General features: G+C 43.7%; 1 long non-coding RNA gene across 1 annotated transcript; it reads right to left on the bottom strand.

Annotated features, from left to right (window-relative positions):
- Positions 1-10,949: 10,949 nt before the first annotated feature.
- On the bottom strand, positions 10,950-25,660 carry LOC140122527 (uncharacterized). Its single transcript, XR_011854337.1, has 4 exons — positions 25,549-25,660; positions 11,282-11,380; positions 11,124-11,184; positions 10,950-11,032 (listed from the first exon to the last, which is right to left on the bottom strand). It is a non-coding gene; the product is annotated as an uncharacterized lncRNA (long non-coding RNA).
- Between the last annotated feature and the right edge of the window lie 203 nt (positions 25,661-25,863).

Here is a 25,863-nt window from a genome sequence, read left to right as displayed (position 1 = left end):
ACACAGGGTATCTCGGACTTTCGGGGAACAGTTTGGTAGCAGTATGCTCGGATATCATCCCCATCTCGACATTCCTCCTAAGAAAAGAGCGCAGGAGGGCCTGGTACCTGAAAGTAGGATTCCTTTCGAGAGGGGTGTAGGTGACACTGTCCCCTAATTGTCTATCAGCTTCTCTCTTGTAATACTCCTTGGACATAATGACCACGTTGCCCCCCTTGTCCGCTGGTTTCACCACGACATTATCAAGGGTTTGAAGCCAACGTAGGGCCTGTTTTTCACCCGCTGAAAGATTGTTAACAGCAGCGGGGTACACCAGGGCCTTAACATCATCCTTAACACGTTGGCAGAAAATGTCAATGGGAGAGCCAGCAGACAAGGGGGGACAAAAGGAAGATTTAACACCCTTCTTCTATATCGGAGTTACCATACTCCACTGGTTCGTCCAGTGGCATGGTATTCTCAAGACTTAAGAGACATTCAATAACAGGAAGGTCAAGGTTTGTAGTGGCGTCGGGAGGGGAAAAGCCTAGAGGTCCAACAGTTGCTGGAATCTCACCTTCTCTACGGCTCCTAGTAACTGTACCACCACCCTCTCCACCCTGAAACATTTTGTGTAAATTAAGTTTACGTATACTTTTAAACAAGTCCACCTCAAACTGAATTGGGTCAAACGAGTTGGTGATAGCAAAATTTAGACCTTTCTTTAAGAGTGACACACACTCGTCAGACAAAATAAGGTTAGTAAGATTAATAATGTTATTGTCCTTAATGTCCTCAATCCTAGGGGAGGTGTCAGTTCCCTGATCATCGGTTGTAGACTTTTTAGATACTGTAAAGTTAGTCAGGTGTTCTGGGCAGTCCAGGCGGGATAACAAAGTAGTCCCCTGACTCATCGAATCATCTATTATGATGTTAGGTGGGTTAGTAAGAGTATCTTGATTTCTAGAGATATCACCTGTAGGCTTCATCGCCACGAGACCTGTTTCCTTTTCCGATAGGGGTGTCGATTTCTTTTTCCTCCATCTCCCCCTCCGGATGCGCCTCCTAAAGGGACTACCGGCGTTGTTACTTCCATCATATTTTCTACGCTCGTGGCAGGGATCACTGTAGCCGTGTCTTGGTCCCTTGATCTCTCATCAGACAGGCTTGAGTCGGACTCCGTGGTCCAGAATTCAGAGTTTTTGGTTTTTCTTTTTCTCTGATTACTTATGCCTTTTGAATTCTGTCTCCTGGAAGAACTCCTCAAAAATCGCACCTTGTTCAAAGTCGATCTTGTCGCGTACAAACTTATCCCTTTTCTTTTCTTTAATATCCATTTGCGTGACCACAAGTTTTTTCTCCAATTTCTTAGAGAAGGTTGAGAAGGCATCCTCCCCCATTCTGGTTCTAAGTTCTGTCCTTGCTTTACAGAGCTCATCGGTGATTGTTGTGTATTCTGTCTCATTCCTGCTCAGGACCAGCCGCATCAAGTTCAGGGAATGCTCCAGATACAGATCTTTCCATCTTTTTATAAAAGCTTGGTCATCTAGATACTGAGCCGGGGTTTTATAGGTTCTGAGGCCTCTTGGTACACGGTTACTTTCACTGTAGGACCTAAGGGAGTGATTGGTCCAAAAAAGTCTGACCTCCTTGTCAGCTAGTGACAACACACGGTGTTCTAGAGCTTTAGTGCTCATCATCGGCAAATTGTCCTTATTGTTGCATTGCTTGAAAAAGGCACCCGCATCTTCTCTGCCTGTACTTAATAACACCTCTGGCGGTTCCACACCTGCCACACTTTCCATGGTTGCCGTGAATGAAAAAAATTGTTGTTCAAATACCCAATGCGGATCAGGTGGATGTGCTCAGAGACCGTGTATATATACAGGATAGTAATGAAGCAGTCCACAGAGAAAGGCAGTGGCCCGGCACCATCCAATCACAAACAAAATTCTTCCATCTAACCTGGCGTCGGTCTTGGCAGGGCGGTTTTAGCCTTCTTGCACAACTCTCAACAGTGTGGTGGTGCTCAGCCGGAACAAAAGATAATTCATAAAGTATAAGTAGAAAAACAGCGGCACTCACCGATTCGGTGCTAACCCTTAATGAGCCCCATTGTGACAATTCTCTGCATTGGGTGTGTGCGCCAGTGCTGCAGCCAGGCCTCTTTATACATAAGCACAAATCTGAATACAATGAAATGATGTTTGTGCAATATTTCAGGCCTTCTTGTCACATTGTGTATCTTAATTCAATTACATGCACATCCTGCACAGATTTGCGCATTGTTCTCGGAGATTGCCGCCAGCCGTGATGTGCAGACCATAGAGCGCTGATTAATAGACTGTGTCATTCTGTTAACAGTTGCCTCATGCACGTTTCGCTCAAGCAATAATCACATAGCTGAGCGCTCCGGTTATCTGAGAGGAACAAGGACGACATACACTGAGGCCTCATGCTGCCAACTTAATAAATTATTGATGACCCCAGTGACAAAGGGCTACAGGAGGCTGACATTTGCAGTTCCTGCTGTCACTTCTCCGTGATATCATAGATAATTTTGCAATATATCATGACCTTTCATTTGACAGGCCGGATCCTGACAACAGACCTCTGTGATTTTATTAAAGAACAACAAGATATAGAAATGGAACACAAGGGTGATGTCACCTGTGGCTATTACAGAGACGGTTTCTCTGGTCTTCACATTAGAAATGAGAGATTCACGGTTATAGGGGGTTCATGTCATAGCCTATTTCTGCTCACAGGTATGCTACAGAGGGCCTTCACTTTCCATTACCCGTAGCTCCAAAATATTTCTCTATTGGCTAAATCTAAAAATAAAGCAAGATACAAAGAGAAAAGATCTGCGATTACACTGAAACTAGTGAAGTGGATGTTATTATCCTGTGACAATGGCACCTGTCTGGGGATGTTATTGTACATGGCCGGGTCTAAAACTGCAGCTCTTCTGGAGAGTTCATGGTATTCAGTGGTTCATTCCTACCCAAAAAAATTTGGTCCAGCAAAAATTAGGTTCTGGGGCACACAGATGGGAGTGAAGAGTGGCCTACCTTGTCTGATCCAATAGAAAGCCTACAAGAATACACTAGTAGTATAAGGTCACAATGTACATGTCATAATGTGTCGCCTATAGGGTCACAGTGAATTGTCCTTTGTCCTAGAATGGGCATCTAGCCGGAGCAAAAACAGAATTCACACTATAGGAAGTAGACATGATGGTGGAGGTAGTGTGATGGTCAGGTCACTCTTCTGCTACAAAACCCTGCACCTTAGATGTTTCCTTGACATGAATCAACTGAACATTGTACAGACCAGTTATACCTTTTCATGCCAATAATGTATCCTCATCAGGAGGTAATCTTTTTTAGCAAGATAATGGTACAAAAATATTGTTTAGGAATGTTTTAAGGAACAAGGCAAATAGTTCAAGGCATCACCGTATATACTCGTATATAAGCTGACCCGAGTATAAGCCGAGACCCCTAATTTTACCACCAAAAACTGGGAAAACCTATTGACTCGAGTATAAGCCGAGGGTGTAGTATACAGCCAGCCCCAAGTGGTATACAGCCTGCCCCCTAATGTATACAGCCAGCCTGCCCCCCATGTATACAGCCAGCCTGCCCCTCATGTATACAGCCAGCCTGCCCCCTCATGTATACAGCCAGCCTGCCCCCTCATGTATACAGCCAGCCTGCCACCTCATGTATACAGCCAGCTTGCCCCCTCATGTATACAGCCAGCCTGCTCCTCATGTATACAGCCAGCCTACCCCCTCATGTATACAGCCAGCCTGCCCCCTCATGTATACAGCCAGCCTGCCCCCTCATGTATACAGCCAGCCTGCCCCCTCATGTATACAGCCAGCCTGCCACCTCATGTATACAGCCAGCTTGCCCCCTCATGTATACAGCCAGCCTGCTCCTCATGTATACAGCCAGCCTACCCCCTCATGTATACAGCCAGCCTGCCCCCTCATGTATACAGCCAGCCTGCCCCCTCATGTATACAGTCAGCCTGCCCCCTCATGTATACAGCCAGCTTGCCCCCTCATGTATACAGCCAGCCTGCTCCTCATGTATACAGCCAGCCTACCCCCTCATGTATACAGCCTGCCCCCTCATGTATACAGCCTGCCCCCTCATGTATACAGCCAGCCTGCCCCCATGTATATTGAGCACATTTTAAAAAATAAACTTAATTCTCACCTTCCGGCGATACTAACCCCCGATCCTCAGCGGTGGCTCTTGATTCCCGGCAGCGTCTTCCGTCTTCTCTTGCCGGCGGAGGCGAGTCCATGCGATCTCCATGGCGGCGCTCACGTCACACCGCTGCATCATAGTAAGATCGCATGGACGCAACTCCGCCGGCAAAAGAAGAAAGAAGACAGCCGCAGACGGGGATCGAGTGCACAGAAGTAATTCCTGACTTAAAGGGGTATTCCCACAAAGGCAAAATTCTTAACTCGAGTACAGGCCGACCCAAGAATAAGCTGAGGCCCCTAATTTTAACACAAAAACCTGGAAAAACCTATTGACTCAAGTATAACCCTAGGGTGGGAAATGCATTGGTCACAGTCTCCAGCCAGTATACATAGCTAGCCAGTCCCCCAGTATATAGCGAGTCAGCCCATGCCCCCCCAGTATGTAGCCAGCCCCTGCCCCCCCCAGTATACAGCCAGCACCTTCCCCCCAGTATATAGCCTGCCAGTCCCCTCAGTATATAGCCAACCAGCCCCCTGTCCCCAGTATACAGCTAGCTAGCCCCTGCCCCCCAGTATACAACCAGCCCCTGTCCCCCAGTATATAGCCAACCAGCCCCCTGTCCCCAGTATACAGCTAGCCAGCCCCTGCCCCCCCAGTATACAGCCTGCCAGACCCTGTCCCTCAGCATACAGCCATCCCCTGCCCCCCAGTATACAGCCTGCCAGCCCCTGTCCCCAGTATACAGCCAGCCCCTGTCCCCACAGTATATAGCCTGCCAGCCCCTGCCCTCAGTATATAGCCAGCAGCTTCTGCCCACCCCCCAGTATATGGCCTGCCAGCCCCCCCAGTATATAGCCAGCCGATCCCCCAAGTATATAGCCAGCCAGCCCCTGCCCCCCAGTATATAGCTTCCCAGCCCCTATTCTGTTTGGGTGCTCAGTTGGATTGTGCACCAGATTTATAATGCAGAGTCCAACAGAAGTGTGTCACACGCCTCATGTTAAAGGTGCACCAAAGAAAGTTGGTGCACTCTGTCGGGACAGTGCAGGGGGGCACCAGATTCATGCAGAACGTGCGGCAGAAATCCTGACTCTGGCACCCCCTGCACACTACACAGGCACACTGCACATAGTGCAGTTTGCCAAGTTTTTAGTAAATGTGCCCCAATATGTGTTATAATATTACAATAAATGTACAAAGTATAAAGAAAGGGCAAAATACAATTCAATAGAAACAGTGCATAGAAGTGACAGTGTTTACAGCAGGGATAGTCACAAAACTTGGAATTTGGCATCATCTATGGTCATCACAATGTGCACCATGTAGTAGATAGACTTCCTGAGCAGCTGTTTCTCTGGTGGTTAATCCCATGCAAACAAGTCTCATTAGCTGATGTTGCAATGTGTTTCTGTGGCGTGAGATCATGTGCTAGGTATGTACTCATGGAGAAAACACACATCTGCAGACTGGAGCCTGACATGTAAGATTAACATTCTGCTTTGCAGTACATGATCGGTGAGATTTCAGTAGGATGAGAACTTCATCTGGATGACTGCCCACTTATTACACTGAACCTGCAGCTTTCAAGCCTCCATCCCAACATCAATCTAAAAATATACTAATCTCTGGATATAGTGTGAGAAACACCAGGTCTTGTAATTCCAGGAAGAAGACAAACACTGAATGACAGTAGGATAATTATTAATACTGCTAATATAAAATATAAGACGGTCCACGCAGAAAAATTAAGGGTCTTACTCTGCACTCTAAAGCCATCACATATCTGGCTCTGCATTGCAAGGACTTCATAAACCAATATTAGGCCTAAATAGCAACAGGGGGAATTTATTAAAACTGGCATTTCAATTGCCTTTAGTAGATCAAGGCATTTTAGACTGGGTCTGACCTGGCGGAGATTTAATCTATGGCATTTGCCGGCTTTCCAGTAGAGACTATAGTAAATATGGTAGGTGCCCGCCAGCTACTGCCCACCCCGTCACACCCAAACTGACGTGCAAGGTGAAAAAACAGTGTAAATGTCCCCCAATTCATTGAATTAATCTGCTCTTGACCTGCAGCGGAACATACAAATAATGGGGGTTATTTATCATTAGGCGGCTCCTTGGGACAGTTCTATGTCTTCACTACCCATCAATTTCATTAAAGTGGCTTTGGCCCTTAAATAAATGTTCTTATGGTCTACTTTCTGTCTGGGATTTTTTCAAAAAGTCTCAAAAGTCCCAGCACATACACCAGCAGGGGACTGGAGAAACTGTAAGACCTGTTATGGGACTTTTTGCAAAAATCCCAAATCATGAATGTGACTTTGCACGGTGTCATACTAGCAGTAGTTCTATGTTTAAGACAGATAAATGAAGAGGTGGAAATTGTCCCGTGTGACTTTTTAGCAGTTAAAAGTCCCCAAACAATGCAACTTCTTTGAGACTCTTTTAAGCCAAAAAAAGCCCAGGAAAACCAATGATATTATTGTCTTTAAAGAGCCAACATCACTCCTGTAATCCAGTGAATGTCAACTTTTTATAATTGTAAAATATTTTGGTTCAGAAATTTGTGAAAATTAATGTCTATAATTATTTTGTATCGTGTCTTGAGCTCCAACGCTCATACATTTTAAAAACATGCCAGTTAACACCAGCCACTAGAGGGAGCTTAGGAGTCTGCAGTATCCTATTAAGATTTGAACTGAATCATAACATTGGGGGTCATTTACTAAGGGCCCGATTCCCGTTTTCCCGACGTGTTACCCAAATATTTCCGATTTGCGCCGTTTTCCCCTGTATTGCCCCGGGATTTTGGCGCACGTGATCGGATTGTGCCGCATGCACGCGACGGAAATCGGGGGGCGTGACCGAGCGAAAACCCGACAGATTCGGAAAAACTGCCGCATTTAAAAAAAGAAATGTGTTGCTTGGGGCGCGCTCACCTTCACTTGGTCCAGCCCGGTGAACTCCAGCGCGTTCAGATGCTTTTCAGCGCAGCAGCGCCACCTGGTGGACGGCAGAGGAACTACCTTGATGAATCCCAGCCGGACCCGAATCCAGCGCAGAGAACGCGCCGCTGGATCGCGAACGGACCGGGTAAGTAAATCTGCCCCAATGTATGCAGTAAGCTCCCTTCAGTGAATCATTGTTGCAGTAGTAGGTAGATAACATCTTTAGATGCCATGATCATTGATGGCATCCACAACTCACCAACTTTTGGTTTTGTTGCAGTCTTGTAAAGGTCCACGGTACATTTTATATTTTATTCCAGGAGTTTTCTTTATGATTCTTTATGTTTGTTTGCTTTGTCTCTGGGTCCTAGTGATAACAATAATAAATCTTTATTTATATAGCACCATCATATTTTGCAGCGCTTTACAAAATATTGTGGCAGCCGCTAGGTAGTAGTGCAGGAAGCAGGGACACACACAGGTTATAGTTCAAATCAAGTGTTTTAGTCACACACTTTAGTCAAACAACTTAAAGGGAACCTGTCAGCAGGGACCTCATTGTCACTAAAGACGGGTTACAGAAGCCCATCACACCCGCATTGCAATTATGTATTTCTGCCTTCTCTAAGCATTTGCATTACAATATAATTGGGAGTTATAACTTACCTTGTACCCTGACAGGATCCTCTGTGTATTCCCAGGGGTTAGGCTTTGGTTTGGATGCATTTCAAAACCGATGGGGCACATTTACTTACCCGTCCGAGTCACGATCCCCGATCCAGAATGTCCGCCGGAATACACATCTGCCGCAATTCACGTAGATCCCATATGTGTGTTCATATTCTGTATGTATGTATTTGGTATAAGAAGTATGTGTGTATTTGCTGTATGTATGTTTGTTTGTATATATGTATGTACATGTGATGGTTACATGTTCTATGTGTCTTTGTGCATATGTGATGTGTATATGATGTATGTGTGTGTATATACTTTACTTTGTAAGTGTTTACGATATGTATATATTGTATGTATAAGTGCATAAGTATGTGGGCATGAGTGTTTAAATGTGTGTAATTGTGCATACTTGTGTATGTTTGAGTGAAGAACTATATGTGTATGTATATAAGTAAATAAGCGTGTGTGTATATGAGTGTATAAATGTGTGTGATTGTATAAACCTACAAATATATACATTTTCTAAGGGGAAAGGGGGGCCCCATTCAGAAGTCTGGTATGGGGCCCTGCCTCTCCTAGTTACACCGCTGCTCACCTCACACTGCTGGCAGGGAGCCAGGTAATGTTAAAGAAACAATTACAAAAGCAGTGGAATTATTCACATGCAAAACAAAGGCAATCAACAGACCATAAGCTATTGGAATCTGCCATCATGTAAAAATTAACTTACAGATTATAGGTTCCCTTTAATGCTAGTATAAAATATGATGAAAATATGAAGTTGTGTCCTATATTAAACAGCAGAGGAGACTGTAAACCCATCTACTATCTCATGGCTCATCCTTATAAGATTAAAATTGCTCTGTCTAATGTCGGCAGCTGTATGTAAATGTGTGTTCTCTGGAACAAAAGATTTGGGCTGTAATGTGCTAAGCAGAGGCAGCGTTGCCATTAATTATTGAGCCGCAGTTTGTCTCTTTCTTAGATTGTGACTTAATTGTAGTTGATGAATTAGACAGCGAAGACGGGGCCGCACTACAAGTCACCGCTCAGGCTTTCTACTGTAGTTCATGGAGAATTTTCTTTTTTTTTTCCATTGTTTTTGTTCCTGTCTTTTGTACAGTATAAACCAAATAACAATACAGATACGTACGGTGGATGAGTAATACATTGTAGCACAGACCTTTACTTGAGCTGCTATGTAATTGTGCTTAAATATATTCCATCACTTTCACATCTATATTTATATATGACATCAGGCGTCAAATATTACATAGACATCAAAATAAATATAACAATTACTGCAACCCACAGGGAATGTGACGTCACATCTGGATACAAGGGGCGGATGTAAAGTATTTGTATGCAGATTGTGAATAATTTGTTATACTAAGACCAGTTTGGGGGTGTCGAATGGATACCAAAGTGAAGAAGTGTCATAATCTCCATAAAGAGAATGAATCGCTTCCTTACCCATGTCGATGGCCTCTCACCTTGCCAAACCAGTTTCCTATACTGTACTGAGGAGGTCCAATAACATCAGACCAGCGCTGTCTACAGTTGGGATATTTTTCCTTTTGAGAAAGCTGGCTTGTCCCACTTCATGTCACATGTCAGGGAGCTTTCTTATGTGAAATAGCACTGGAGGCATAGTATTCCCACCCTGGAAAACTTATTTGAATATTCCTTACCTGTATCCAATAGCAGAAATTACATCTGTTATAATGGCAAAGAGAAAAAACTGTAGAAAAGTTGGTTTCACATACCCATGTGGAGGCCGATTTGAGGCAGTGGGAGGCTGTGTCGGAGTGCTCGGCGTCTTGCTGGCTTTATATCCAAACGAAACCAAAAAACGAGGTAGACGTGGCACATCCAATAAAAGATAGCGTTTATTCTTCTCACATTAAAAAATCTGTGCAGTGAACATGTAGGCGAGCCACCTACGCGTTTCGGCTTGTACCTAAGCCTTACTCATGGTGAAAAAGTAAGGCTTAGGTACAAGCCGAAACGCGTAGGTGGCTCGCCTACATGTTCACTGCACAGATTTTTTAATGTGAGAAGAATAAACGCTATCTTTTATTGGATGTGCCACGTCTACCTCGTTTTTTGGTTTTACATCTGTTATAGCCAGGCCTCCTCCCCCTACGAGCTCCTCTATTGAGGGTCAGACACAGTTGTCCAACATGATCTTATCCATTATCCCTAATAGAGTATAAGCCACAGTTACCTTCTCTAGTCCCGATTTTTTTTTTCCACAAAACAAGTTAGGCCTTATCCACCAGATAAGGCCTAACTTGCTGATCGGCAGGTCTCAGATCATGAGAACAGGGGGTCCGATGGGTTCTGTTGAACCTCCATTGGACCCCTTGTCACTCCCCGAGATGAGATGAGCAGCTGGTGGCACGTGGCTGGGCTGTCCCATTCATCTCAATGAAGCTGAAGGAGATTGCCGAATATGGCGCTCGGCAATCTTCATCAGCTCCATGGAGATAAACAGGACAGCCCAGCCATGCGCCACCAGCTGCTCATCTCATCTTGAGGCATAACGGGGCAATCTCCGTCAACTCCATAAAGATGAACAGGACAGCACGGCCATGTGTGATCGCCCATCCGTCCGCCCATCGGACCTCCTGTTTTTGTGATTTGTGGGGATCTCATCACTGAGATGAGATTCATGAGAAAACCTCTTTAAAGAAGTCTTCGTATTTCTCTAGCACTTCCGGTTTCAGGCCCCGTGCCTAACACATGGGGACCTATTCCTCGAAAACCACCGTAAGCTCCCAAGCTTGTGTGCCATTGGACCATTAGCACCACCTCAAATTTAGGCCCTGAAAATACAGAAATGCAGCATCTTAACAGTATTAACCATTTGTTTTTTGCAGGTTTAGCTTAGTTAAGCAGTGTAACTAATAATGCATTGGAAACTGCAGCAATTTGACATAAAATGACACCTAATGGGATGCCGAATTGCTCCTTATTGTGATCAGTTGTTTCTCAGTAATATATATCTCTGGTACATGAAGCTTGGGGATAACCAGCCGATATCACATATTGTCACCCAGATTTTCTTAGATACTGAACGGATAATGTGTTATAGTATATTATTATATCACCTCTTCTCCTGTTGATCTGTTCTGTTCATGTGTCAGTCTTCACTGTTGTACTGGTGTTCTATTTGGGAGTATTGCCAGCTGTTCTAAGTAAAGCATATGGTTATCATCAGTAAGGAATGTTGCATCCATGGCTGTAATCTGTAGGGATTAGCTCTATATTTGTGGCATTCCTACCTTGCCATCTTTACCTTCAGTTAGAAGAATGTCGGGGATACGGACATGGCCCAGGATACAGCTATGAATAAATAGATAAAGCTTTACAATATTAAAGTCTTTATATTCTTTTTATTTTGAAAAGCTGAAAATCTGGTAATTTCATGCAGCATTTGTACCTGTCTCATGTATAGCGGGTCGTGTTTAGAAACCATCACTTTGAAATAGCGGAGGAGCTGGATCTACAGTCAGACATCTAAAAATGTTTGATCCACTTTCTGTATGAAGAGAAAGTGTGAAATTGTGTTCTGAGGCAAAACATAAAAAGCATTATTTCTAGTGCAAGAAAAAAAAAAAGACATGAAAAAATGAAATATGAAGTGCTCAAAAATGTTTTATCATTGCAAATTTTAGGTAGTGCTGTTAGATGGATACATATCCCAGACCAAGTGATAGAACTTATTATCATGGTAGATCAGGTCAATGAAAGGTGCATCATATAATCCTACAGCCCAAGTGATGGGCACAACTATTTTTCGCTTAGGGGTCGGCTGCTATGTTTCCATTGGACCCTGATGGTCATAGATCACCTGGGTCAAATACGCGTTATGAGGAGAGGTAAAAAGCGCAGGTTGTCGATGGAGGTATTGGGGCACATTTACTTACCCGGTCCAGTCGCAATCCAGTGGCGGGTTCTCCGGCGCTGATTCGGGTTCTGCTGGGATTCACTAAGGTCCGTGCGCCGATATTCACCAGGTGTCGCTGCTGCGCCGAGGTCCGCTGGAGTTCACCTGCTTTTTTCTGGTGTATGTGAGTGCTTAATCTTGCGACACAAATGGCGTTTTAAATTCTGCGGTTTTTCCGAATCCTTCGGGTTGTCCGGTGGCCACGCCCCCCGATTTCTGTCGCGCGAAAGTCGGCGCGATTGCGCCAAAAATCGCTCGCGTGCGCCACAATTTCGTGAAATACAGCGCAAAGAGGAAATATTCGGGAAAAACCCGACGGATTCGCGGCTGCGGACCCTTAGTAAATGTGCCCCATTGTCTCCAGAGGTCAGGAGCATCTATACATAAAATTTGTCCCATATAACAAAATAAAATAAACTTACATCCTGAAGACCGTCTACTCCCAAGGATGTGAGTACAGCAACAACCTGTATATTTAACCACTTCCTCCTTAAAAAATGGGTCAGATTAAATCCCTGTATTAAAGTCCCACCCGAATTATATAGTTCCCATTACATGATATTTTTATACTCAGTAATGGTATCAAGGCCCCTCTTAAAGGGAACCCGTCACCACTATTTTCACAAATACAGGTAGTGGCAGGTTCCTATAGAGCTCTAATAACTATCTGACACCCTGCTTGTAGCTAAAAATTATGCCCCTGAGATTCCCATATATTCAACTTTATAGTTTTATCTGGTAACTAAGCATGGCTACATGTAGTCCAGGTGGGCGTGGCCTCCTCGGGCTGAATCCAGCAGCTCCTCCCCATCCCTATCTCTGTATGCTGCTATAATGTCATGTGACCAGGGTGACATCATCGCAGGTCCTATAGCTTTTGTAGCATTAGGAACTGTACACTAAGCATATATGTCATGAAATCACAGCATATTTTATCACATGAAATCACAGCAGCCTGCATGGAGAGGAGTAGAAGTCCATGGAGGCTGCTGTGATGGTTTTATGTGGTCAGATATGTACATGGGGTATAGTTTTCATATTAAGTAGCTCAAGGACCTTTGATGATGTCACCCTGGTCACATGACATTAGGCCACGCCCCCGTGGACTCGCTCCAAAGCTGCATAGATACTAGGCAAGATTATAACTCTGATTTTATGGGGATCTGAGGGGAACAATTTTTAGCTAAAAGCAGGGTGTCAGATAGTTACTAGAGCTCTATAGGAGCCTGCCACTACCTGTATTTGTGAAAATAGTGGTGACGGGTTCCCTTTAAACATATACAAAGCATCCGCTATAACAACAACCCTTCTTTCCTCTAGGCATAGAGGATGCCCCATGTCTGTGGCAATGGTAGAAATGCCTCCCCTCTAGGTGTAGAGGAGGCCCCCTGTCTATGGTGATGGTAGAACCCCCTCTCCTCTAGGTGTAGAGGATCTCCCCTGTCTATGGTGATAGTAGAACTGCTTCTCCTGTAGGTGTAGAGGATGTCCCCCGTCTATGGTGATGGTAGAACCACCTCTCCTCTAGGTGTAGAGGATGTCCCCTGTCTATGGTGATAGTAGAACTGCTTCTCCTGTAGGTGTAGAGGATGTCCCCCGTCTATGGTGATGGTAGAACCACCTCTCCTCTAGGTGTAGAGGATGTCCCCTGTCTATGGTGATAGTAGAACTGCTTCTCTTGTAGGTGTAGAGGATGTCCCCCGTCTATGGTGATGGTAGAACCACCTCTCCTCTAGGTGTAGAGGATGCCCCCTGTCTATGGTGATGGTAGAACCACCTCTGCTCTAGGTGTAGAGGATGTCCCCTGTCTATGGTGATAGTAGAACCTCCTCTCCTCTAGGTGTAGAGGATCTCCCCTGTCTATGGTGATGGTAGAACCTCTTCTCCTCTAGGTGTAGAGGATGCCCCCTGTCTATGGTGATAGTAGAACCGTCTCTGCTCTAGGTGTAGAGGATGCACCCTGTCTATGGTGATGATAGAACCTCCTCTCCTCTAGGTGTAGAGGATGTCCCCTGTCTATGGTGATGGTTGAACCTCCTCTCCTCTAGGTGTAGAGGATCTCCCCTGTCTATGGTGATGGTAGAACCTCCTCTCCTCTAGGTGTAGAGGATGACCCTGTCTATGGTGATAGTAGAACTGCCTCCCCTCTAGGTGTAGAGGATGTCCCCTGTCTATGGTGATGGTAGAACAGTGTCTCCTCTAGGTGTAGAGGATGCCCCCTGTCTATGGTGATAGTAGAACCTCCTCTCCTATAGGTGTAGAGGATCTCCCTTGTCTATGGTGATGGTAAAACCACAATAGAATGGGTATTTTTCCTATATGCAGTATATTCATAACCATATTGGAGTCTTTTGTCTGATAACGCTCTGCTATAAGCCTGTACCAGCCCTTCAGCCCTGCATTCTTGTTGCAAGAAGAATCTGTACAGGAGAAAACAGAAGATAACAGGATGTTCTCTGGGGTGAGCAGAGGGGGAGGAGCTATGCAATGTGCCTGTCCTGTCCTCTGTCCTGTCTACAGTCTGCCCTCATGTTCCCACACACAGTGTACATCCTCCACTTGGAGATTCTATATTTAAAAAAGTACCTAGAATCATCCACAAGCTGGTTCTGCACCAACCCCATTCTCTCAAGGCTACAGTCAGGTCAGTGAGGTTCAGCACAGCAATGTGATACACAGGCTGAACTATTCACTTCCTAATGTTTACTGTGTCTCTTACGTCCTCCTGCATGTCAGCAGCTACTTTCTTATCTTTCTCTGCACTCCCCGTCCTCCACTGTCTAGGGATGAGGGGAGTGTTATAGTATCTACTGAGCAGCCTGGCTGAAACATCCATCTTAGGTGGTTATCAACCACCTACCTCCTATCTGGCCATTGGATTCCTACCTACGCCAACGACGGTATCTCACTATTTCTATATGAATGGAGCAGTAGGTTACTAGAGTGATATACCTGGCTTACTCCAGCATAGAGATGAACAGGCATCAACATGTCTCTTCATTAGGAGATCCTATTCTCCAGGTTGGTCAGGTTCCCAGTGGTTGGACCTTGAAGTCATCACCTGTCTAGTGGAGATGTGATCACTTGCTTTGTTGGTCCAACCCACTTAAATAGTAAACTTCATCATTGTAAGATTACTATGGGCAAAAGTTTGGACAAAAGTTTGCATATGGAAGGGAAATAACTCTCGACATTTCCTGGGGAAAATGATATCCTTCCCCGGTCCATATGTTATAAGAAAACAGTTACAGCCACATCACCCGACTAAATATAGTGCAAGAACAACAACATCTATTATGTGCAGGAAACTTCATTGCTTTCGAGCAGACTGTAGAAGCCAGTGAGGACATCCTGATAAATGGCCTGCCCCACATATCAGGATTCTGCCTGTCTGAACTCCATCCTCTGGACCGCTCTTGGCAATATAAAAGGAAATCCCGCCATTGATATTTTCTATTTCACACATTGTGTTCAGTAAACTAAAAATACTGGATTTCCAGATGGCAAGTGAGCTCTGGCCCTTAGCCTGATAACATGACGTCTTACTTCTGTCTGATAACATATAGCACCTGCATATACAGTGGGGTGAAATATTATATGTTCCCAATTATTACATTGGTGATTGAAGTTTCTGATCTTTAAATATAATGTAACATTTGAACCGTAGTCCCGTATCAGGTATTGGCTGCTGGTCATTCCCTGCTTCTTGAAGCATCACCCGGGAAGTAGACAGCAGCGAGTAGTGGCCATAATAATAATAATAATCTTTATATGGCGTCATCAAATTCTGTAGCGCTTTACAAATCCTACGGGACATATACAAATATAATATTACATTACAGAGAACAAACAGTCATATGGAACAATAGGAGTGAGGGCCCTGATCACAAGAGCTTACAGTCTATGAGGATGAGGGGGGGACACAAGAGCTTACAGTCTATGAGGATGAGGGGGTGACACAAGAGCTTACAGTCTATGAGGATGAGGAGGTGACACAAGAGCTTACAGTCTATGAGGATGAGGGGGTGACACAAGAGCTTACAGTCTATGAGGATGAGGGGGTGACACAAGAGCTTACAGTCTATGAGGATGAGGGGTGACACAAGAGCTTACAGTCTATGAGGATGAGGGGTGACACAAGAGCTTACAGTCTATGGGGATGAGGGGCTGACACAAGAGCTTACAGTCTATGGGGATGAGGGGCTGACACAAGAGCTTACAGTCTATGAGGATGAGGGGTGACACAAGAGCTTACAGTCTATGAGGATGAGGGGGTGACACAAGAGCTTACCGTCTATGAGGATGAGGGGGTGACACAAGAGCTTACAGTCTATGAGGATGAGGGGGTAACACAAGAGCTTACAGTCTATGAGGATGAGGGGGTGACACAAGAGCTTACAGTCTATGAGGATGAGGGGGGTGACACAAGAGCTTACAGTCTATGAGGATGAGGGGGTGACACAAGAGCTTACAGTCTATGAGGATGAGGGGGTGACACAAGAGCTTACGGTCTATGAGGATGAGGGAGTGACACAAGAGCTAACAGTCTATGAGGATGAGGGGGTGACACAAGAGCTTACAGTCTATGGGGATGAGGGGGTGACACAAGAGCTTACAGTCTATTCTATGAGGATGAGGGGGAGACACAAGAGCTTACAGTCTATGGGGATGAGGGGGTGACACAAGAGCTTACAGTCTATTAGGATGAGGGGATGACACAAGAGCTTACAGTCTATGAGGATGAGGGGGTGACACAAGAGCTTACAGTCTATGAGGATGAGGGAGTGACACAAGAGCTTACAGTCTATGGGGATGAGGGGGTGACACAAGAGCTTACAGTCTATGGGGATGAGGGGGTGACACAAGAGCTTACAGTCTATGAGGATGAGGGGGTGACACAAGAGCTTACAGTCTATGAGGATGAGGGGGGCACAAGAGCTTACAGTCTATGAGGTTGAGGGGGTGACACAAGAGCTTACAGTCTATGAGGATGAGGGGGTGACACAAGAGCTTACAGTCTATGAGGATGAGGGGGTGACACAAGAGCTTACAGTCTATGAGGATGAGGGGGTGACACAAGAGGTTACAGTCTGTGGGGATGAGAGGGTGACACAAGAGCTTACAGTCTATGAGGATGAGGGGTGACACAAGAGCTTACAGTCTATGAGGATGAGGGGTGACACAAGAGCTTACAGTCTATGAGGATGAGGGGGAGACACAAGAGCTTACAGTCTATGAGGATGAGGGGGTGACACAAGAGCTTACAATCTATGAGGATGAGGGGTTACACAAGAGCTTACAGTCTATGAGGATGAGGGGTGACACAAGAGCTTACAGTCTATGAGGATGAGGGGGTGACACAAGAGCTTACAGTCTATGAGGATGAGGGGGTGACACAAGAGGTATAAGAGCTTGTATAATGGTCCAGCCATTCTTTATAAGAGAACAGTATATAATGATCTAATAAATAAAAATTCTGCTGCTTAAACCAAGTCTGGCTGTGGCCTTAAGAATAGATTGAAGAGGAGAGATTTTAGTAAGTGGAAGAGCGATTAGTAAGGAGTTACAGTTGTCTAGTCGAGAGCGAATCAGAGCAACAATTAGCGTTTTAGATGTTTTAATTCTAAGAAATGGTCGGATTCTGGAGATGTTTCTGAGATGCATGAGAGAGAGCAAGAGATTCAATATATGGTGCAAAGGATAGGTCGGAGACCAGCACAACCCCAAGACAGCGGCCTGCTGCCTCAGTGCTATAGTGATCCCACAGACCGAGATGGAGACTTAGTAGACGAAGGAAAGATAGGAAATTTAGTCTCAGAAAGATTAAGTTTCAAGAAGAGAGAGGACATGATGTTAGAGACAGCAGAGAGACAGTTACCAATGTTTTGGAGTAAGGCAGGGGTGATGTGGAGCAGTATAGAGGGAAAAGAGAAGAGGACCTAGGACTGAGCCCAGAGGAACTCTGGCAGTGAGATAAAGATGAGAAGAGAAAGATCCAGAGAAGGAGACACTGAAAGTGCGGTCAGAGAGATAGGAAGAAAACCAAGAGAGTGCAGCGTCCTTTAGGCCAATTGAGCGAAGCATCCTGAAGAGGAGCTGGTGGTCCACAGTATCAAATGGTGCCCAGAAATCCAGAACAACGAGGAGAGAATAGTCACATTTGGATTTAGCAGTGAGCAGTGATCATTGGAGAAAGGGTCGGCTCCAGGTTTCAGTAGGCCCCTGGGTGACAGAATCTCAGTGGGCCCCTTTGCAGTGAATTCAAGTGGCAGCATTAAAAATTTGGAAACTAAATTCTCCTGTTCCCTAAAATATTCCCTAGTTTATCATCAATCAGCCCAGTCATGGTTATTTTATATAACGCCTCCCTCATCCCATATGGATTCATTAGATACAGCCACCTTCACCCCCCTGTATTCCTTATTTATAGCCTTATGTGGGTCCCCCAGCAACTCTGGGCCATTGCCCGGGTATGCCCAGTGCTGGTGCCGGCTCTGATTGGAGACTTTAGAAAGAGCAGTTTCAGTGCAGTACATAGTACAAAAACCAGATTGTAGGGGGTCAAGGAGGGAGTTAGCTGAGAGAATCAGAATCAGGCAGGTAAGTACTTTATTTTTTGACCTATGTGGTAATCATATCATAATGTTGGCTTGGCGTCACAGGCAGAGTATAATAGAAAGGCAGTATAAATATAACTATAACTATATACTGAAGTACAAAACTTAATATTATATAAAAATGATTTTAAATTTTTTTTTAAATAAATCAACCTCCTTCCCAACTATAAAAATAAAAGTATCCGCACTTGCAAAAATATTTTTAAAAAAAATGTATCTCATGTGGTAGAAACTGAAAAAAAACCCAAAAAAGTTATGAGTAGTGCACTGGTGTGTGAGCTCTTCACTGAACACAGCACATCCCCTCCCCATGCTATGAGTCACTGCTTTATCTGGCTGATGTTTGAACAGTACAGCATTCAATCTTTGTTTCAGATGTCAGGCTCCAGCAAAAACATTTCTCCATTGCATGCGGGATTGTCCAACGGTGTCCCCTTTTTGGTCTGAGGTTCTGTTGTTTCTTTATTCCCACTTCGAGTTTCCCAGGCTTCTCAGCACACAAATACTGTAGGGCAAATTTACTTACCCGGTCCTGTTGTGATCCCCGATCCGGACGACCCGATCGCGTGCGATCAGAAATCTTTGGAATATCTGACCAAAGTGCGGCCGCAGGACCCTTAAAGGGAACCGGTCACCAGGAGACCCATTTTTAGCACTCCCCTAGTCCCCACAGAGAATAGTACATATGCTGCCAAAGTGTTTTTGTCTAAAAAATTGGTTTTACAGAAAAAAAGATATGTTATATTGTACCTTTCATTAGCATCTGCTGTGTGACTAGGCAGTTGCCAAAAGGGAGGGGCTGGAAAGGAGAATCCCCCCCTACCCTTGGGAAACATGTGACCTTTTCAAATATATGAATAACTCCCCACACTCGGGATTGGCTGTAGAGGAGCCGTCGCTAAGCCCAGTGATGGGTGTTTTCATATATTTGAAAAGGTCACATGGAGAAGCTGTTCCCCAAGGGTGGGGGGGGACTGCTCCTTTACAGCCCCTCCCAATTGGCAACTGCCTAGTCACACAGCACATGCTAATGAAAGGTACAATATAACATATCTTTTTTTTCTGTAAAACCAATTTTTTATACAAAAACACTTTGGCAGCGTATGTACTATGCTCTGTGGGGACTGGGGGAGTGCTAAAAATGGCTCTCCTGGTGACAGGTTCCCTTTAATAAATGAGCCCCTGTATGTTTGATGGGTGTCATTAAGAGGTAATAGATTTTTACTCTTCAGCGCTCATAAGGTAACCCTATACCAATGACACCTGCTATCAATGCCAGCACCGGTTGTGAGCCCTTCAATTTTGGGGAGGATCAACGCTCCCAATGACATCATTGGGGAGTGGCGATCCTCCTCATAATGGCGGCATCCTGCAACACCGACATGCTAGAGCGAGCGCTTGAGGTTAAGCCATTTAAACGCTGTTGGTGACTTTTCCAGTGGCATTTAAAGAGTTAATGCCCACAATCGGTACCAGCATTGATCACAGGCGTTAATGTAGGGGAGGGGGTTGGTGGTCGAGCCAAAACTGCATCCGGCCACATGCTTTTAATTTAGTTCAGAACTTTGGGGTTCGGGTCCGCTTATCACTAATGACGATATAACATATAGCTTAGACATTAGGGTGATGCTACAGGTCACGTTTTTGGACCGTTTTTGAATGTTTACCATGCGTTTGGCTGCTTTGAACCTGTTTATCTTCATTTCTAGAAGTGTAGGCAGCTGTGAAACTAAATAAAACCAGCTAAACACATGGTGAGCATACAAAAACGCATCTGTTTAAAACACATGCGTTTTCAGTCCGTTTAACCCCTTCCCGACATTTGACGTAATAGTACTGCATGGCGGGAGGTGCGTTCCCGCAAAATGCAGTATTATTACGTCAAGCTTCTGGCGCCGGCTCCTGAGCGGAGCCGGCGCCAGAAGCTGCGGGTGTCGGCTATATATTATAGCCAACACCTGCCTCTAACACCCGCGATCGGAGATTTCTCCGATCGCGGGTGTTAACCCCTAACACGCCGCGGTCGCGCTGACCGCGGCGTGTCAGAGGCATTTAAATGTAATCTGAGGGGAATCGGACCCCCCCGCGGCGCTTACCGGGGGGGTCCGCTGCTCCGATCGCAGCCCCGGGACTGCCGGTGCCCGGGGCTGCGAGATCTTCGTCCGGAAGCCGGGTCCTGCCTTCTGGCAGGACCCGGCTGTAAGACACTGGGCATGCGCAGCATGCTCAGTGTCTTACATTACACAGTGCAATACATCTGTATTGCACTGTGTAACCTGTAAAATAGCTTGAACAAGTGATCAGAAGATCACTTGTTCAAGCTTAGATGTCATTAACTGTAAAAAAAAGTTAAAACAATAAATAAAAGTTTTTTAAAATAAAAATAAATAATAATAGAAAGTGAAAGTCCCCCCAAACACCACATTTCCCTTTACACAAGTAATAAAGTATAAAATACACTAAATCACAAAAAAACCCCACTTATTTGGTATCGCCGCGTCCGTAACAATCTGTACAATAAATCCTAATCATAATTGGACTCGCTCGGTGAACGTGGTAAAAAAAAAACCCCAAAAACTTGCCAAAAATTAAAACTTTTTATCAAATTGCTTTACAAAAAATGTTCTAAAAAGTGATCCGAAAAAGTTATAAGCGCCAAAATGATACCACTGAAAAGAACAACTTGTCACGCAAAATATAAGCTCAAAACTAGCTCCGTCAACCAAAAAATACTATAGTTATGCCGCTATAAAGATGGCAATACTAAAACAAATGCAATTTTTTCTATTCTAGTTTTCCTTCAATAAAATTGGACAAATAAAAATAAAACTATATAAATGAGGTATCACCGTAATCGTAGTGATCCGTAGAATAAAGATAATATATTTATTGTTATGCTACAGTGAACACCCCCCAAAAAAATGCTAAAAATCCAAAACAAGAATTGATGATTTTATTTTCCTCCACACGAAAAAAGTTAATAAAATTGCTTCGATAAGCTAAACACCCTCTAAAATAAAGTTTTTTTTACAGTGCATCGCGTCTCGCAAAAAATAAGCCCTTATTTGTCTAAATTGCTTAAAAAATAAAGATTGTATAGCCTATTCCCAACGCGCGTTGTAATAGAACGGTGCGGCGGGTAGTGACTTGCCAACACCGGTCAGACACAGGGATCGGGGTAAGACGGCGGCTGTTCCTGACAGCCATCCATCCTGCCCCATGGACCAGAAGGGTTACGTCCCCCCCACACACCCCCAGTTTATTATCGCTGCTATTGGCTCATCAATTCAGACGAGCCAATAGCAGCGAATTTACTTATGACGTCAGTAATACCGATCACCATGTCTGTAGACACGGTGATCGGGGCAGGGTGGCGGCTGTTCCTGACAGCCACCAATTTTGCCTTGTGGTTCAGAGGGGTTTTGTTGAACTCTCTGTCCATGTTTGCCGCTATTGGCAGGTCGATTTGGTCCAGCTAAAAGCAGCAATATTCGTCACAATTGGCATCGCTAGGGTGAATAAGAGCAACACTTGGCGATAATTTCCCTACGAAAAACGAAGATATGGTACAAAAGCGCTGGCTGTGTACATTGTACAGATTACGCTGTACAACTCTTACGAGCTGTTCCAATGTGCAGGTCCTGCCGTATCATTTCTCCGTTTTCAAGAGGAAGATATTAGGAAACTAATATTGGGACAAGAAGGACGGGGCCCCTGTACCTCTGGTTTAGATGTTCCTGTATTTTGTCAGGGCAGCATTTTCACGGTAAATTCTGCTGCTTCTAAAGGAAGGACTCAGAAAAGAGTTTGTTCCAAAAGAGGAGTTAGGATGGACACTATATACTAAGGATGGACACTATATACTAAGGATGGACACTACATACTACTAAGAGACCTGCGACAACTCCAAGTGTGACAAAAGTTTAGATGGTCCCCTGGTCTATTCTACCTCCTTATACGCAACACATTCACAATTCACGCCCAACCTGTTGTGAATTCAGTAAAATGAATAATTTAACAACTGGTAGGTCACGTTGCTCCCTATACCCCTCCATTATTTCATAAGGGGCGCCACATAATGGGCACTGAACGTTCCAGAAATAATTGCAATTTCCATCTTGGACTCCATCGCACATCGTATTTGGAAACCACCTGTATGTTCAAATGCTCATTTCACGACGTGTATTACACTACACCACATATTACACCTTGCTATATTCCCCAAGGGGTGTACATTCAACAATTAGGGTCACTTTTCGGGTTTTCCTCCGCTTTGGTACCACTACGGCTCTCCAAATGTATCCTGACACATGTGAAGGATTTCTTGCAAATTTGGCCTCTAAAAGACAAACACCCCTCTTTTCCTCTACTGTGCGCCCATAAAGCATTTTATATGCACATGTGGGGTACTTCTACACTCGGGAGAAATAGTTTTACACCTTTTTCGGGGTTATTTAATATATTATCCCTTGTGGCTTACAAAAATTAGGAGTAAAGTGACATTTATAGGACAATTTTCACCTTTTTAATGTTTAGGGCCTAATTGGATCATTCACCTGTAGGGTCAAATACATATATTACACATTGCAAAATTCTCTAAGGGGTGTGTGTTCAAAAATTAGGGTCACTTTTCGGATTCTTATCTGTTTTATACCACTAGGGTTCTCCAAATGCATGTCAAACATTTCTGTCAAATTTGGCTTCTAAAAGGCAAACATCCCCCTTCCCTTTTACTGTGCGCCCATACAACATTTTATATACACATGTGAGGTACTTCTACACTCGAGAGAAATAGGTTTACACATTTTGGGGGGTTATTACATTTTTTTTATCCCTTGTGGCTATAAAAAATTAGGGGTACAATGACCTTTATAAGGAAAATGTTCACCTTTGTCCTATTTAAGCCCTAATTAAATCAAACACCTATATGGACAAATACTCATATTACACCTTACTAAATTCTCTAAGGGGTGTGCTTTCCAAAATGGTGATACTTGTTGGGGTTCCGCTCTGTTTTGGTACCACTACGGCTCTCTAAATGCATCCTGACACATGTAAAGGATGTTTGTCAAATTTGGCTTCTAAAAGGCCAACGCCCCTCTTTCCCTTCTGAGCTTCACTGCGTACCCATACAACATTTTATTTGCATGTGTGGGGCAATTTTATGCTCGGGAGAAATGCTAGTACACATTTTTTGGGGTTGTTTCATCTTTAATGCCTTATGGGATACAAAAATTAGCCGTAAAAGTGACTTTTTTGGGAAAATGTTCATCTTTTTCCTTTTAGGGACCTAATTGAAGCAAACACCTGTAGGGGAAAATACACATATTGCACCTTGCTGAATTCTCCAAAGGGTGCACTTTCCAAAATGGTGACACTTGTTGGGGTTCCCCTCTGTTTTGGTACCACCAGGGCTCTCCAAATGCATCCTGACACATGTAATGGATGATTGTCAAATCAGGCTTCTAAAAGGCCAAAGCCCCTCCTTCCCTTCTGAACCCTACTGTGTACCCATACAACACTTTATATGCAAAAGTGGTGCAGTTCTGTGCTTAGGAGAAATAGTTTTACACATTTATGGGAGTTGTTTCATCTTTTATCCCTTGTGGCTTACAAAAATTTGGGGTAAAAGTGACTTTTTTGAGAACATTTTCACCTTTTTTCCCTTTTGGGGCCTAATTGAATCAAACACCTGTTTGGGCAAATACACAAATTACACGTTGCTAAACTCTCCAAGGGGTGTACTTTCCAGAATGGTGTCTCTTGTTGGGGCTTTCCTCTGTTTTGGTACCATTATGGCTCTCCAAATGCATCCTGACACATGAAAACTTTTTCAGCCATATTTGCCCTGCAAAAACGAAACAGCGCTCTTTTGCATTCTAAGTGCCCCCCTGTGCCCGTACAGCAGGGTACAGTGACAAAATGGGCATTGGCACGCTCAGGAGGAATTGCCCTAAACATGGTAAAATGCATTTTCCTTTTTAACCCATTGTGAAGGTGCAAATTTTAGTGTTCAATGAATCTATTGTAAGATAAAATTACATTTCTGTAATTTCACTTTCATTTATCTTTCACCCTCATGAAACGCTCAAAGGGTTAACAAAATTCCCAAAGGTTGTTATGAATATTTTGAGGGGTGTAGTTTCTAAAATGGTGTCATTTGTGGGGGTTTTCTATCATGTAGGCCTTATAAAGTCACTTCTAACTAAATTGACCCTCCAAAAGTAGGTTTTGATGATTTTTGTGAAAATCTGAAAAATTGCACCTAAAGTTATAAGCCTCCTAGCATCCTAAAAAAAGGAAAAGATGTTTGAAAAATGTTGCCAAGTTAAAGCAGACATATGGAAAATGTTAGTTATCAAGTTATTTTAGTGATATGACTAACTTTCCAAAAAGTAGAAAATTTTGAATTTTGAAAACATTGTTTTTTTCAAAATTTTTGGCAAATTTCCATTTATTTCATAAATAAATACTAAACATATTGATTAAATTTCTCGACCAACATGAAGTACAATGTGTCACGAAAAAACAATCTCAAAATCAACTGGATATGTTAAAGCGTTCCAAAGTTATAACCACTTAAATAGACACATGTCAGATTTTAAAAAATGGGCCGTGTCAGGAAGGTGAAAAGTGGCTTCAGCGTTAAGGGGTTAATAACGGTCCAAAAAAATGACCAAGACGTGTGGTAGCAGCCTCAGTGTTCGTGTTGTAGTAAGAATTTTTCTTCACGGTTTGTAAACCAAAATCAGAAATAGCTCACAACAGGTCCAAATCTTCCCATTCTACCTTGTGTAATCTACACTCCTGGTTTTTACTTACAAATACAGATTTGTAATGTGAATAATGACTGATGCTGTGATGAAAATACTGACCTTAGCAAATACGCACACACACACACATATATATATAGTATAGTAGAGCTAAATTTGTATATAAGACTTCATATATGCAATGAGTCAAACCTGTCATAATGACTAATACTTTGGTTGCCTACAGTACTACCTTCTTATCAATGGAGCCAATATATCTACAATGATATGGAAATCTGATTACTCATCTCTGCCCTACCATGACAAGATTCGCAGAATTAACATTAAAACGTAAAAAAAAAAGAAATCTATGACTAATCCATCATATTACTTGTAGATTCTTGCATTTTCTTAGGTCTTCTCAGGGATTTTAGTTGTAATTCCTTATGTGTCCATGCGGTGTCTCCATGAACATCTGTATCGCCCGTTCCTCACGGATAGAAGCGTCTACACTGCAGAACAATAGAATATGTCACTTCCACTACATAAAATATCTGCATCAGTTATATATAATAAAATTGCCGTCAATTTGCTGTTGTTTTCTAAATCTGCTGGGGAAAATCTGTAACACAATCCCCCAATTGTAGATATAACCTAAAGGGGGTTTCCAAATTACTGTATAAAAATAGGAGCTGAATATGGGCTA

The sequence above is a fragment of the Engystomops pustulosus genome, chromosome 3 (genome assembly GCF_040894005.1).
Source record: "Engystomops pustulosus chromosome 3, aEngPut4.maternal, whole genome shotgun sequence".
In the NCBI taxonomy this organism is placed as follows: domain Eukaryota; kingdom Metazoa; phylum Chordata; class Amphibia; order Anura; family Leptodactylidae; genus Engystomops; species Engystomops pustulosus.
This window is presented reverse-complemented; position numbering and strand designations above follow the sequence as displayed.